Source organism: Hyla sarda, chromosome 11, assembly GCF_029499605.1.
Source record: "Hyla sarda isolate aHylSar1 chromosome 11, aHylSar1.hap1, whole genome shotgun sequence".
Taxonomy (NCBI): domain Eukaryota; kingdom Metazoa; phylum Chordata; class Amphibia; order Anura; family Hylidae; genus Hyla; species Hyla sarda.
The window spans coordinates 70,265,275-70,275,657 of NC_079199.1; the positions used below are offsets into that span (position 1 = coordinate 70,265,275).

At 44.0% G+C, this 10,383-nt stretch overlaps 1 protein-coding gene across 1 annotated transcript in view; it reads right to left on the reverse strand.

The window, feature by feature from the left end:
- Positions 1-8,841, reverse strand: part of LOC130295251 (ETS translocation variant 3-like) — an 86,624-nt gene extending 77,783 nt beyond the window's left edge. The window contains exon 1 of the mRNA XM_056545816.1: positions 8,042-8,841. The gene's annotated coding sequence lies outside the window, so the exon portion shown is untranslated. The remainder of the gene's footprint in view (positions 1-8,041) is intronic.
- Between the last annotated feature and the right edge of the window lie 1,542 nt (positions 8,842-10,383).

Genomic DNA, 10,383 nt, shown 5'->3' on the forward strand with positions numbered 1-10,383 from the left:
TGAAAAACATCTGGTACCCCACGGTTTACAAAACGGAGCCTCCAGCTGTTGCAAAACAACTACTCCCAGTATTACCAGACAGCCACTGACTGTCCAGGCATGCTGGGAGTTTTACAACAGCTGGAGGCCCCGTTTGGGAATCACTGGCGTAGAATACCCCTATGCAAGCCCCTAATTTAGGCCTCAAATGCGCATGGCGCTCTCACTTTGGAGCCCTGTCGTATTTCAAGGCAACAGTTTAGGGTCACATATGGGGTATCGCCATACTCGGGAGAAATTGTGTTACAAATTTTGGGGGGTATTTTCTTCTTTTACCCTTTTTTAAAAATGTAACATTTTTGGGAAAGCAAGCATTTTTGGTAAAAAATTTTTTTTTACTTTTTATTTTTTTTTTACATATGCAAAAGTTGTGAAACCCCTGTAGGGTAATAAGGTTTACTTTACCCCTTGTTACGTTCCCCAAGGGGTCTAGTTTCCAAAATGGTATGCCATGTGGGTTTTTTTTTTTCTTCTTTTGCTGTCCTGGCACCATAGGGGCTTCCTTAATGCGGCATGCCCCTAGAGCAGAATTTCCTTCAAAAAACCCAAATGTGACTCCTTCTCTTCTGAGACCTGTAGTGTGCCAGCAGAGCAATTTTCACCCCCATATGGGGTGTTTTCTGAATCGGGAGAAATTGGGCTTCAAATTTTGTGGGGGGGGGGGGGGGGGGGGGTTTTCTGCTATTACCCTTTTTAAAAATGTAAAAAACTTTTGGGAAACCGAGCATTTTAGGGGAAACATTTTTTTAATTTTTTTTACATATGCAAAAGTCGTGAATCACCTGTGGGGTATTAAGGTTCCCTTTACCGCTTGTTATGTTCCCCGAGGGGTCTAGTTTCCAAAATGGTATGCCATGTGTTTTTTTTGCTGTTCTGGCACCATAGGGGCTTCCTAAAGGTGACATGCCCCCCAAAAACCATTTGTCACTCCTTCCCTTCTGAGCCCTCTACTGCACCCGCCGAACACTTTACATAGACATATGAGGTATGTGCTTACTCGAGAAAAATTGGGTTTCAAATACAAGTAAAAATTCTCTCCTTTTCACCCCTTGCAAAAATTCTAAAATTGGGTCTACAAGAACATGCGAGTGTAAATAAATGAAGATTGTGAATTTTCTCCTTCACTTTGCTGCTATTCCTGTGAAACACCTAAAGGGTTAAAACGCTGACTGAATGTCATTTTGAATACTTTGGGGGTGCTGTTTTTATAATGGGGTATTTCTAATATGAAGACCCTTCAAATCCACTTCAAACCTGAACTGGTCCCTGAAAAAAAGCAAGTTTCAAAATTTTGTGAAAAATTAGAAAAATTGCTGGTGAACTTTGAAGCCCTCTGGTGTCTTCCAATAGTAAAAACTCGTCAATTTTATGATGCAAATATAAAGTAGACATATTTTATATGTGAATAAAAAAAAAATTATTTGGAAAATCCATTTTCCTTACAAGCAGAGAGCTTCAAAGTTAGAAAAATGCAAAATTTTCAAATTTTTCATCAAATTTTGGGATTTTTCACCAAGAAAGGATGTAAGTTACCACAAAATTTTACCACTATGTTAAAGTAGAATAGGTCACGAAAAAACAATCTCGGAATCAGAATGATAACTATAAGCATTTAAGAGTTATTAATGTTTAAAGTGACGGTGGTCAGAATTGCAAAAAATGGCCGAGTCCTTAAGGTGAAAAAGGGCTCAGTCCTTAAGGGGTTAAATAAGAACACCAAATCTTATTTTTCTTAAGGATGAGCCGTATGGTAATAACCTGTGGTCTAGACATGTTACTTACAGGAGGAAGAACAGAACAACTTAAAGGGATACTCAGGTGAAATTCTCTTTTTTTTTTTTCATCAACTGGTGCCAGAAAGCTAAACAGTAAATTACTTCTATTAAAAAATCTTAATCCTTCCAGTACTTATTAGCTTCTGAATACTACAGAGGAAAAAAAAAAAGTTTTCCACCGGAGTTCCCCTTTAAAGGAGATATCCAGTGGTGAAAAACGTATCCCCTATCCTAAGGATAGGGGATAAGTTTCAGATCGGAGGGGTCCGACTGCTTGGCCCCCCCGCGATCTCCTGTACGGGGCCCAGACAGCCTGCGGGAACGGGGCGTGTTGACCACCGCACGAAGCGGTGGCTGACATGTCTCCTCAATACAACTCTATGGCAGAGCCGGAGCGCTGCCTTCGGCAATCTCCGGTTCTGCCATATCTGCCATAGAGTTGTATTGAAGGGGCGCGTGGGCCGCCGCTTCCTGCGGTGGACAACAAGCGCTATCTGGCCAGTGAGCCGGGGCCCCATACAGGAGATCGCGGGGGGGCCCCAGCGGTCGGACCCCCCCTCTTGATCTGAAACTTATCCCATATCCTTAGGATAGGGGACAAGTTTTTCACCACTGGACAACCCCTTTAACCCCTTAAGGACTCAGGGTTTTTCCACTTTCATTTTTTCCTCCTTACCTTTAAAAAATCATAACCCTTTCAATTTTCCACCTAAAAATCCATATTATTGCTTATTTTTTGCGTCGCCAATTCTACTTTGCAGTGACATTAGTCATTTTACCCAAAAATGCACGGCGAAACGGAAAAAAAAATCATTGTGCGATAAAATCGAAAAAAAACGCCATTTTGTAACTTTTGGGGGCTTCCGTTTCTACGCAGTGCATATTTCGGTAAAAATTACACCTTATCATTATTCTGTAGGTCCATACGGTTAAAATGATACCCTACTTATATAGGTTTGATTTTGTCGCACTTCTGGAAAAAATCATAACTACATGCAGGAAAATGTATACGTTTAAAAATGTCATCTTCTGACCCCTATAACTTTTATTTTTCCACGTACGGGGCGGTATGAGGACTCATTTTTTGCGCCGTGATCTGAAGTTTTTATTGGTATGATTTTTGTTTTGATCTGACTTTTTGATCACTTTTTATTCATTTTTTAATGTTATAAAAAGTTACCAAAATACGCTTTTTTGGACTTTGGAATTTTTTTGCGCATACGCCATTGACCGTACGGCTTAATTAATGATATATTTTTATAGTTCGGACATTTACGCACGCGGCGATACCACATATGTTTATTTTTTTTTTTTTTTTTACACTGTTTTATTTTTCTTATGGGAAAAGGGGGGTGATTCAAACTTTTATTAGGGAAGGGGTTAAATTACCTTTATTAACACTTTTTTTAACTTTTTTTTTTTGCAGTGTTATAGGTCCCATAGGGACCTATAACACTGCACACACTGATCTCTTATACTGATCACAGGCGTGTATTAACACGCCTGTGATCAGCATTATCGACGCTTGACTGCTCCTGCCTGGATCTCAGGCACGGAGCAGTCATTCGTCGATCGGACACCGAGGAGGCAGGTAAGAGCCCTCACGGTGTCCGATCAGCTGTTCGGGACGCCGCGATTTCACCGCGGCGGTCCCGAACAGCCCGACTGAGCAGCCGGGATACTTTCAGTTTCACTTTTGAAGCGGCGGTCAGCTTTGACCGCCGCTTCTAAAGGGTTAATACCGCACATCGCCGCGATCGGCGATGTGTGGTATTAGCCGCGGGTCCCGGCCATTGATTAGCGCCGGGACCCACGCGATATGATGCGGGATCGCAGCGCGATCCCGCTTCATATCGCGGGAGCTGGCGCAGGATGTAAATATACGTCCTGCGTCGTTAAGGGGTTAAGAAAGCAACTAAGGTAGTCATGTACAAATCAGGGACTAGATAGATGTTTTGCATTATAATTGAGGAAACACCATGTAATCCAGACACTGCAAGGCACAAGTAATGCTGCTCAAAGAAAAACCAATAGCAGTTAAAAAAGTCCCACACGTCCCAACATAGGTAAAGACATCAGGGCCCCAGGAAGGGGAAAAAAAAATACATAGCAAACTCGTCTGACCACGAAAAATGTGGAGAGACTGACCTTTGTCAAGATGAATCAGGGATGGATCAGCCAGGATTTCCAGCCACCAATGCCAGATGCCTCAGAGTAGATTGACCATACTGCTACACCAACACTTCCCAATTATGGTTACGAAACACTCTTGGGTTATCAATTAGGGTTATGAAACCTGCTCCTGACTCATCCTGTAGCTTTCCGGAACTACTTGCCTCACTGATGCTTCTGGCCTTGGGCCTTAAATTTTTGGAAGTGTAGCAGTAGCTAATACATGCTTAATGCAAATTTCAACAATGCTCTTTAAATTCTCGGCGCTCTGTCAGGGCCGTCGCCTACCCCGCCGTGGCCGATCCGAGGACCTCACTAAACCATCCAATCGGTAGTGGAGACAGGCGTTGTGTACAAAGGGCAGGGACTTAATGAACCCGAGCTTATGACCCGCACTTAGTTGGAATTCTTCTTTCATGGCAAATAATTGCAATCCCCGATCCCTATTACAAACGGGGCTCAGCGGGTTACCCGCACCTGTCAGTGAAGGATAGACATACGCTGGTCTGTTCAGTGTAGCGCACATGCAGCCCCGGACATCTGAGGGCATCACACACCTGTTATTGCTTGATCTCTCGATTGATCATGCAATGTAAGGTGTTATGAAAGCCTCTTTGGTACTGGTGATTCCTACTCCTGAATGCTCTTGTGTCTTTCAGAAACTACTTTCCTTCATGATGCTTCTGGGCTTGGGCCATTAATTTTAGGATTTTTGAAATAGATACATGCTTAATTTAAATTTCAACATTTATGGTGCAGTGTATGGGGTTATTAAACCCTATTGGGTACTGTTTTTTTTCACATTTTCTGATAATTTTCTCGAAATTTCCAGAATAATTAATAACCATTACACCATTGAACACTTGTTGTGTGTGATTTTTTAATAAAAATGTTCAAAAATACTACGGAGGGGGATGAACTCTGCTTCTTTATTTCAGAAAACATTACTTTAGAGAAGAATGTCTTTTTGTGGTCCACAGTCCTGCATTATAGAGTCTTCTGGACTCTTGGATATGCGCTTTTTCTTAAACAAAAAAAAAAAAATTTAACAAAGAAAAAAAAAACACAATGGCCAGTCAGGGCAATGGAGACCTACATCAAACGGCCACATGAGCCCTGTGGGGGCATGTTAGATTAAGTCCTTTGTACCCACACGCCGGGGTCCTGGACACTAAAAGTTTGATTTAAATTTCAAATAAAAAATAAATAAATAAAAAAAAAACACATTTCAATGGTCTCCTCATGCTGCAGTCAACTCTAGGCTGCGTCATTCAGGTAATATATAGGTAGCACCCGCTGTCCTAAATCTTCTTCAGAAATTGTTGTGTTTTTTCCTAGGGATTGTGTAGCCCTGGTGTGTACTCATTCCTCAGCCAACTCCAGGCTGTGTCATTCAGGCAATATATAGGTAGTACCCACTGTTCTAAATATTCTTCAAAAAATTTAAAAATGGTTGTTTTTTCTTTGGGATTGTGAAGCCCTGGTGTGTACTCATGCTGCTCCCTGTTACACTCTGTCAGTTCGTTGGTCCTGTGACAGTGTGCTACTCCGCCTCCACATCCTCCACTGTGTCCTAAGCCTCCACTGCCCGGACAAGTCTCAGTGGCCCTTCAGCATACCATGTGTGCAGGGCATGGTGGTGTCACGCTGTTCTTCACATGGTTTGCCTTGGTGAAAAGTCTTGGAAACAATGGCCGGTCAGGGGAATGGAGACGTTGCGCCTACATCTCACAGCCACATGAGCCCTGTGGGGGCTTGTTGTATTTGGTCCTTTGTACCCACACGCTGGGGTCCGGGACACTCAAAGTTTGATTTAAAATTTCTAATAAAAAAAAATCTGAGAATACAATGGTCTCCTCATGTAGCCGCCAACTCCAGGCTGTGTCATTCAGGCAATATATGGTTTACTGATGGCACTGCTGGGCCTGAGTATTTCTAATTTTCTCATAGGTAGCACCCGCTATCCAAAATCTTTGGTTTAAATTTCTAAATTAATCTTTTAATCTTAGGGATTGTGAAGGCCTAGTGATGCTGCCAACACCTTCACGCTATGTCATTCACCCACTATATGGTCTCCTCACACTGATGCCACCACCAGGCTCTGTCATTGTGCTGCTGTGCGGCAGTGATTCTAAAAGTGATGCCGATAATCTGCATGTTACTCTGAACAACAGTATTATTTCACTACCCCAGCACACTCCATATGCATTTTAGAACACAGCAAAGTGTTCTATACCTGTCTGTAGGCTAGAAATAGCCTTTTTTAATATAGATTTGCCGCAAAAAAATTGGGATCGAAACTTTTTCGGAAAATTCGTCCAAATCAAATTTTTCAAAAGTTTGCTCATCTCTAAACACAACCACTGCCCTCTATGACAGCAGGATGAAGTTTGCAGTGTTAACACACTTATCAGACAGCACAAAGCATAACAACCGTTAAGGGGGTTGTGCGCTGCCCGGCCTTTCAGAGCTCCGCTCCAGAAGTTCATTACTCCGAACGCTGTGTGCGGGCTGCCGTGTCCCTCGTGACGTCTCGCCCGCCCCCTCAACGAAAGTCTATGGGAAGGGGGCGGGACCGCTGTCACGCCCCCTTCCCATAGACTTTGGTAGAGGGGGCGGGTGTGTCGTCACACCCGGCGGCCACGAACACGGAAGCCCGCGCACAGCGTTCGGAGTAATGAACCTCTGGACACTGTGAGCGGAGCTCCGAAAGGCAGGGCAGCGAACAACCCCTTTAAAGGGCATAACAGGAGGAAGCAGCCAGATGGACTAGTAGGATTTCCCTTCACTGGTAAAGGAATGCAGCCCATATTCAGATTATCTGACTTCAACAGATATGTAGGGATATTTCCATAAATAAATGGTATATTATCAGAGACAGTCATGACTAATTAGTGGGGGACAGGCCTTTCGTACTCCAACCCACACAAATCCTGAAAATGAAGGAGTCTCCTATTATTTAGTGTACATAAAACCCCAGCTACCTGGCTATGAAGAGAACTAAAACACTGCCCCATTCATGTGGTCCTTAAAATCTCTGGAGGTCCAAGAGGGGGTCCAGGTGGAAGACAGAACCTACTAATATGGACTACTTGGATTAAGCAGCACAAATGTCAAACATTCTAGAAAGCTACAATGGTGATGACAATAATGGAACACACACACACACACACTCCTACAATGAACTAACTCGAGTTGTATATAAAGAAAACTCCTGTATTTCAGAACAGGACCAGCTTAGCAGCACAGACTCCCTGGATTATTGATATGAATCCATTGTAACCCTTTCCACGATTGCTACAAACTGCTGGCCTTTCAGAAGTGTGGAAAAGCAAAACAACTCCAAGCATGCCCAGACAGCAGCAAGAGAAGGCAACCTGATTGAGAAACACTGCTTTGAAGGGAAGCACTGCTACTTTCTAGTATACTTGGCATGTAGTCAGCACCATTTTCTAAATCTTTATTTGCTGTCCGCAAACGGAGAGACTTTTTTTTTTTTTTGCAAATCTGAGGGTTTGTTAAAACTCTTAAACACACCAGCACAAAAATATCCTATCGTTCTGATACAATGTGTCAAGGTATAGTCTAGACTACATACAATTGTAGATGAATATAGCGACTTTATTTCCACACGCAGGGATGAAGGCGATATGAGCGATGACAACAGGTCTGTCTAGATATTACACTGCTGGGAGTTGTGGTGTTGCCCTAAGAGTTAAAGCATTTGTGACTCCCTAATCAGAGGTCTCAAACTGTGGCCCTCCAGATGTTGCAAAACTACAACTCCCAGCATGCCCGGACAGCCAACGGCTGTCCGGGCATGCTGGGAATTGTAGTTTTGCAACATCTGAGGGGCCACAGTTTGAAACCACTGCCCTCGTCCAAACTACAAAAACTGCCCGCGAGAGAAGAACACCCAAACCACATTAGGATCGATGAGCTAAGAAGTCAGGGCCGTGCGGCAGACGGAGGTTCACATAAAAGGCCGGCAAATGAAAACTTTCGGTGGAAACGAACACATTCGCCAGGATGAAGGTGAAAATTTAGATACTCACCAGTGGCAGCCACTCAGTCACAGCTCCGCCGCTTCTACTCCTTTCTCCTCCGTTTCCAGTCTCCTCATACAGCGAGTAGGAAGTGCCAGCAGCCTTATTAATCCCACTTCCGGTTTACGTTTTTTCCCCCTCCCTACACAGACGGCTACGTGAGACGTCGAAGCGTGGGTCCGCGACGTAGCCGCCAAGCTCTAGCTTCGGCAAACTTCGGAGAGCGAAGGGGAGGAGCGGTCCGATGTTTTCACGGGTTTCATTTTTTTTCACCTCACACGGGCTATCCTGTTGCATACTGAGCCGCTCCAATAGATAGACGAAACCCCACCCACTTAGCGAGTGTTCGGCACGCCCACTTAAGCTTTTATTCCGGTCCTTTATGCGTCTGTCCCGTCCAATTGTTGTTTCTTTTTTTTTTTAGCTCTGCGACCAACACGTATCGTGGCGCTCCGCCCATTTTGTGTCACGTTTGTATTTCCTCCTCTCTTTAGGATTGTGACAGCCCACCACTGCTCAGGTGGCTTATGTACGTCAACAAAGCACTCCACACAACAGGGCTGACCGCACTGAGGACGTACCGGTACAAACAAGGAGGGGGACAAAACCAACATGTGACTGGGAGGCGGGAGCCGTAGTTACGTAGTAACGTAGACGGTCAAAAAAAGATACATAAATGTCCGTAAAGTTTTACCAAGGAGTGGAGATATATATAAATGAAAGTGGTATAGGTGGTTCTCCTGTTGGCATGAATCTAATTTTTATTTTTTTAAGAAACCAATCAGCGTGCAGACACGGTCAATAAAAAGCTAAATGAATAGACGTTCAAAACCTGTGAAGTGTCACTTTGGTCTCTTTATCACTGACTTTAAAAAAAAAATTACATAAAAAATGTATTAACATTTATATATATATACAGTGGTCCCTCAACATACGATGGTAATTCGTTCCAAACGACCCATCGTTTGTCGAATCCATCGTATGTTGAGGGATCCGTGCAATGTAAAGTATAGGAAGCTGTACTCGCCTGTCCCCGCTGCTCCGGACCAGGTCCTCACCGCTCCCGATGCTGTCCCAGGGGCTCCCGATGCTGTCCCGTTGCTCCGGTGTCTTCTTCGCGATCCTCCAGTGTCTTGCGCATCTTCTGCAGGGTCCGGGCCTCGCTTTCTGGTGACGTTATTACTCTGAGAGGCCGTCATATGTCGATTTTATCATATGTCGGGGCCATCGTAGGTCGGGGGGTTACTGTATATAGATAGATAGATAGATATCTACACAGTGGTCCCTCAACATACGATGGTAATCCGTTCCAAATGAACCATCATTTGTTGAAACCATCGTATGTTGAGGGATCCGTGCAATGTAACGTTTAGGAAAGTTGTACTCACCTGTCCCCGCCGCTCCGGACCCGTCACCGCTCGTCACCACTGCCCTGCATGTCGCCCTCCATCGCTGTCGCCGCGTCCCCGTGGTGTCCCCGACGCTCCGGACCGTCTCTGCTGGTCAGGAACGTCACTCTCACGTGACCGCCATCACGTCACTACGCACGCCGCTCCTATTGGATGACGGGACGGCATGTGTGGTGACGTGATGACAACGATAGAGAGCGCCGGCTATGCAGGGAATCCCGAAGAGGACGGTCCGGAGCCCCGAGGACAGGTAGGAGACCATCACCGCAGCACACAGGGAACCGTAAACGGCTATCCGGCGGCAGCTGAAGCAGTCTGCGCTGCCGGATAGCCATTTATGAGAAGGCTATGTGGTATCGCCGCTGGCGTAAATGTCCGATTTTAAAAAAAATACTGCTAATTAAACCGCACGGTCAATGACGTACGCGCAAAAAAATTCCAAAGTCCAAAATAGCGTATTTTTGATCACTTTTTATATCATGAAAAGATGAATAAAAAGCGATCAAAAAGTCAGATCAATGCAAAAATGGTACCGACAAAAACTTCAGATTGCTGCGCAAAAAATGAACCCTCATAGCGCCCTGAACATGGAAAAATAAAAAAGTTATAAGGGTCAGAAGATGACAATCTTAAACGTATACATTTTCCTGCATGTAGTTATGATTTTTTTCTGAAGCAATACAAAATCAAACCTATACAAGTAGGGTATCATTTTAACCGTATGGACCTAGAGAATAAAAGGTGTAATTTTTACCGAAAAATGTACTACGTAGAAACGGAAGCCCCCAAAAGTTACAAAATGGCTGTATTTTTTCAATTTTGTCGAGCAATGATTTTTTTTCCCGCTTCGCCGTAGATTTTTAGGTAAAATGACTGATATCATTACAAAGTAGAATTAGTGGCGCAAAAAATAAGCCCTAATACAGATTTTTAGGTGCAAAA